Source organism: Coturnix japonica, chromosome Z, assembly GCF_054131305.1.
Source record: "Coturnix japonica strain WE chromosome Z, WE-NBRP24, whole genome shotgun sequence".
Taxonomy (NCBI): domain Eukaryota; kingdom Metazoa; phylum Chordata; class Aves; order Galliformes; family Phasianidae; genus Coturnix; species Coturnix japonica.
In genome coordinates this window covers 44,878,957-44,884,536 of record NC_140702.1, presented here as the reverse complement: position 1 = coordinate 44,884,536, position 5,580 = coordinate 44,878,957, and the positions used below count along the sequence as shown (strand labels likewise).

General features: G+C 50.9%; 1 long non-coding RNA gene across 1 annotated transcript; it reads left to right on the top strand.

The window, feature by feature from the left end:
- The first annotated feature begins 1,607 nt into the window (after positions 1-1,607).
- LOC146753960 (uncharacterized) lies at positions 1,608-3,344 on the top strand. Its single transcript, XR_014939388.1, has 2 exons — positions 1,608-1,816; positions 1,935-3,344. It is a non-coding gene; the product is annotated as an uncharacterized LOC146753960 (long non-coding RNA).
- The last annotated feature ends 2,236 nt before the right edge of the window (positions 3,345-5,580 follow it).

The following is a 5,580-nucleotide window of genomic DNA, read 5'->3' as shown; positions in this document are numbered from 1 at the left end:
GCTGATAGATGATGGAAAGTGGCTCAGCTATCACTTCCACCAGTTCCCTGAGCACTCTTGGGTGGATATCATCTGGCCTCATAGACTTGTGGCAGTTCAGTTGAAGTAGTAATTCTCTGACCATTTCTTCCAGAATCATGGGAGGCCACGGGGGAGGAGAGTTAGTCTGCTCCCCAACTGAGACAACCAGGTCAGATTGCAGGGTACCCTGAGGATAAATGGTCTGGCTTTTAAAGACAGATGTAAAGAAGGCTTTCAGAACCTCTGCCTTTTCCTTATCCTCAGTGGTCACATTCCCAGCTTCATCCAGCAAAGAGTGAATATTCTCCTTTGTCCTCCTCTTACTGTTTGGGAACTTCACTGACCAGTTAACAGAAACGCTGAGGTCAGAACCCACCTACTGCAGAAACTAAGGAAATGATGCTGAGAGCACTAGCGATAGAGCAGGCAAATACAAAAACGTGGGCAATTTTGTTGCAAATGCTGTGTACAGCATCAGTGGCAGAACTGTTAGAAAAGGTAAAACAGACGAGCAGTGATACCAGCTCTGCTTTGGTGGCTAAGGTAGTAGAGACCTCAGTTATGGCCTCTATGGAATCACTTACTGCCGCTCTGGCTGCAGCCTTGAAACCATTAGGAGAGGCAAAAGGAAAGGCAGCGAAGAGGGTTTGTTTCAATGTGGAGAAGGAGGGTCATTTGAGGTGGGATTGCAGGACAAAAATTTGATGTGAGAGGTGCCGAAATAACTTGTACACAACAGATGCTTGTCAGACGGGTTTGGGAAACTTGTGGAAGAGCGCCCTGCGTTAGGGCGCAAGGACACAAGTACAGGCACAGGCAATTTACAACCTGTTGCAGGTCCCCAAGCAGGACATGCACTTGCGACTGCAACACCTCCTGTAGCTGGAGGTAGAAGGCCTCATCGACAGGCTCTGGCTGATCTGGTGACCTACAGTAGACACTCACCACAAGACTCCCTTTGATGCCTTGGTCTCTGACTGTCACCCTTAGGCTGTCGACTTGCTCATGACTGCTCTTTAGGGACACCTCTTTATCTTCTATTCCCTTCCTGATGGAGACAGAAACACCCCCTCCCCCCACTCCCCACTACGACCAGAAGGGAGGTTGTAGCAAGGTGAGGGTTGGCCTCTTCTCCCAGGTAGCAGCAACACGATGAGAAGGAACAGCCCTAAACTGCACCAAAGGAGGTCCAGGTTGGATGCGGGAAAATGTATTCTTTGAAAGAATGGCGAAGATCAAGAATGGCACTGGAACAGGCTGGGCCACACAGGGAGGTGCTGGAGTCACCATCCCTGGGGTGTTCAAGAAATGTGTAGATGTGTCTCTTGGGGATATGGTTTGTTGGCCTTGGTAGTGATGGGGTGGCAGTTGGGAAGTTGCATGCAGGGCAACATAAGATATGCAGGAGAAATCCTTGGGAAACGTGGAGATGAAATGGAAGAGATTAGGCTACTGGGAAGACAAATCAGTGGCAGATGGACCTCAACTGCTGCCATCTCAGAGGAGCCCTCATAACAGTGGTGGGTGGACAGCAGGAGGCAGAGTGCCCCACCCAGGCTCCATCTCACAATGTGTCACAGTTCCGGGGTGGGTAGGCAGCTCTGTGATGTCAACACAGTTGGACTCAGTTCTGAGTTCAGAGCGGTGGTCTCACCTCTGCTGTTGCGGTCACGACCGGCGTTTAGCAATGGTTGTTGGCAGCTCTCTCTTTATCCTTGTTACCCTTGTCCTTCTTTACGGCCTCATGTTTTTGGTGGCCGGAATCTTCTTGTTCACCGTGAACCAAAACATACAGGTAGGAGAGATTTGAGAGAGGGGCAGACTAGTGGCTAGGGGACTTGTGCTGGGTGAGTCAGGGCAGGGTCTGTGGGACCCCTCAGGAGTGTAACTGTGCCATGTCCGCGTGCCCACAGGCTGGCAGACGACGCTTGCGGTGGAGGAGATGGTGGCAGAGAGCAGTGGCACCAGAGCCAGGTGAGTCCTCTGAGGGTCAGCCTGAGCCCCAGGCTTGCCCAGGAGTATCCATCCCCAGGCAGGCCGGGCCCAGCCTCAGGGAGCAACTGAGCCATGGCTCAGAACCTGGTACAGTGCATCCTGGCCAGATGAGCCCAGGGCATGGGCATCCGATCCTGCCTGGGCCGTGGTGGGTGCATGCTCAGGGCTGGGCCGGGCCTTGTGGCGGGGCAGAGCTGCGGGTGATGAGGGGCAGGAGCCAGTCTGCGGTAACAGATGTGGCGGGCTACCTAAGGCCTGCAGGCCGTGGATTGGACATGCCTGGCCCAGAGCATCCCCAGAGCCCCCGGCCCAGCATGGCTCAGGGCCTCCCCCTGTTTTGCAGGTGCTGAGAGACAGGCAGCCACCAAGCAGAGCAGCCCTTGGCGTGAACTATTGCGCCCCTGCCGTAAGGCGGACCAGAGGCTGTCAGGGCTGCCTGGCTGCCAGCCTGGCACAGCCAAAGTAGCGCTGCTAAAGGACAGCTACACTCAAACGGACATCACAGGCCTGTGTGTAGCTGACACTAAATGTATCAGATGCCAGAGACACAGTGCAGTGGCTACCGTCATCTCAAAACTGTGTCTCAGTCAGGCACGATCCAGGAAGATCTCCATGCACATAGCCAGAAAATGCCTGGAGATAAAGCTTCGATTCTTCCCTGTGAGAGTGAGGAAGTCCATAGAACTGCTGCAACGTTTACAGCAAACACAGGGTGCCCCAGACTGCACACTCAAGAAGAAGTACCCCCACGATCGTGACCGGATCAGGCGTGCGGCCAGGGCACCAGGATCCCGCCCGATTCCCACCTACTTCCATAGCCGGGAGGCTTTGTTCCTGTCCGAGGAGGAGCGTGAGAAACTGGAGCTGCACATCCGCGCCAAAAAGCTGGAGTGTCTGTGGTTCCGCCTCCCTCGTTCTCGTACCCGGCATCCATCAGAGTCTTCGGAGACAGAGTCCACCTGCACATATGTGACTGCACCATCTGAGGACTGGACCAAGGAAGATTGTACTGAGGCAGGCCCCAAAAGACACAGGTGGTGGCCCTGGTGGAAGACGTGCCCAAGGGGACTCAAGAGGGTCTGGAGCACCCATGCAGAGTGCAGCAGCCCCCCACCTGCCAGTTTAACATCGTAGGGGAAGATGTAACCATGAACAAGTCAGCAAAGAGCTTATCAGACTGTTTGGTACACCTTATCGCTGTGAAGACCTGGAAGACCAGAGCATGAGACAAAGGGCAAGCATTGTCTGTTTGCATCCAAATGTGGACAGCAGGATCTTTTGATATGCACTGTTAATTCTGTTACTTTCAATAAAGCTTTCATCCTTTATCACTGTTGTCTGGGAGAAGTTAGAACCAATTAAGTGATTACAAGAACTGTTAAAGGAACAGGAATGTCTTGCTTGTAAGTGAATGGCATATAAGATGTATGTTAAAAACAATAAAGAGGACTATTCTGATGCTACAAGAAAGTAAGAGAGCTCTCTAACTCGACTGAGCACCAACACATTCTGTAGAGCACAAGAGAACACCACCACCTACGGCAGCTCATCGTTACAGCCCTGCAGTGACCCTGTCCATGGCTCCAAGAAATCATGCCACTTGCACCATGCCCAGGATGCGGTAGCCATACCAACTGACAAGAAGGTCCACACAGTCTGATGGGAGATGTGATGGATGCCCTAGACAACAAGTATCTCTGTCTCTAAGCCCATCCAAACTGCCTGTAAGGAGAGGAAGGGCCACTCTCAGCATGTCATGGTTTAGTAATTTTGTATTTTTTGCTATCAGTATTCCACATCATAACATCATATAAAGCATGAATAATTTTACTGAATCTGCAACTTACAGAAGAAGACTACATCTCCCAGGGAACAACACGATAGGTCACGGGACCTGGACTCTATATTAACTCTGTCGCAGAACAGACTGACGTCTTTCGAGTTCTGGCGTTCAGGGGAGTGTGTGGGAGCCTTCAGCCGTTCGCCTAGATTCACAGTAGGCCTCTCGGTTACGGGACTCATTCTCTCTCCTATTTTGCTTGATTCGTTAGCTCAATTTTCAATTATATTGTATTATATTGTGTTATCCTGTATTTCGATATAGTATTTAGTAAATAAGTGTGCCTCCTTAGATCGTTGCCGCTGTTTTCTTTTCCTAATTAACTTTTTCCTTTCGGCCTAGGGCCCCTCCGGGGCCTACGGCCCCCTGTCACGGACGCAGGTGGATTTTTAGTTCAAACCGTGACAGATTTTGGTGGAGAATGCAGGCCTCACTGGTAAAAACTGGCGAAGGCACCCTATTGTGACTGGTCCAGAGGCTCCATGTATACTGGGAATCGATTACCTTAGGATGGGATATTTCAAGGATCCCAAGGGGTATCGATGGGCCTTTGGGATAGCTGCTGTAAACACAAATGGTGTTAAGCAGCTGTCAACTTTACCTGGTCTGTCAGATGATCCTTCTGCTGTGGGGTTGCTCCAGGTAAAAGACCAAGAGGTACCAATTGCCACCAAAGTGGTTCACAGACGGCAGTACCGCACCAATAGGGACTCATTGCTCCCCATTCAAAAGCTAATTCGCCAATTAGAAAATCAGGGAGTGATTAGCAAAACGCACTCGCCTTTTAACAGCCCCATATGGCCAGTGCGTAAAACCAGTGGGGAATGGAGGCTGATGGTAGATTACCGTGGCCTGAATGAAGTCACACCTCCATTAACTGCTGCTGTACCAGACATGCTAGAACTCCAGTATGAATTGGAGTCAAAAGAAGCTAGGTGGTATGCCACCACTGATATTGCTAATGCCTTCTTTTCCATCCCATTGGCTGCAAAATGTAGGCCACAGTTTGCTTTTACCTGGAGAGGTATTCAGTATACCTGGAACCGTTTACCCCAGGGGTGGAAGCACAGCCCAACAATTTGCCATGGATCGATCCAAGCTGTTTTGGAACAGGGTAATGCTCCTGAGCACTTGCAGTATATTGATGACATTGTGGTGTGGGGCCATACAGCAGCAGAGGTTTTCAAGAAAGGGAAACAGATAATCCAAATTCTTTTGAAAGCTGGTTTTGCCATTAAGCGCAGCAAGGTGAAGGGGCCTGCCCAGGAAATCCAGTTCTTAGGCATAAAATGGCCAGATGGACGTCGTCACATCCCAGCAGATGTGATTGACAAAATCACTGCTATGTCTCCGCCCACAAATAAAACAGAGACCCAATCTTTTCTGGGAGTAGTGGGCTTTTGGAGAATGCATGTCCCAAACTACAGCCACATAGTGAGCCCCCTCTATCAGGTAACACGGAAGAAGAATAATTTCTCATGGGGTCCTGAGCAGCAGCAGGCTTTTGAGCAGATAAAACAAGAAATAGCCCGTGCCGTGGCCTTGGGGCCAGTACGGACGGGACAGGATGTGAAGAACATCCTCTACACTGCTGCTGGAGAGAAAGGTCCCACCTGGAGTTTGTGGCAAAGAGCCTCAGGAGAGACCCGAGGCCGACCCCTAGGATTTTGGAGTCGAGCATATAAAGGGTCTGAGGAGCGCTACACTCCGACTGAGAAGGAGAT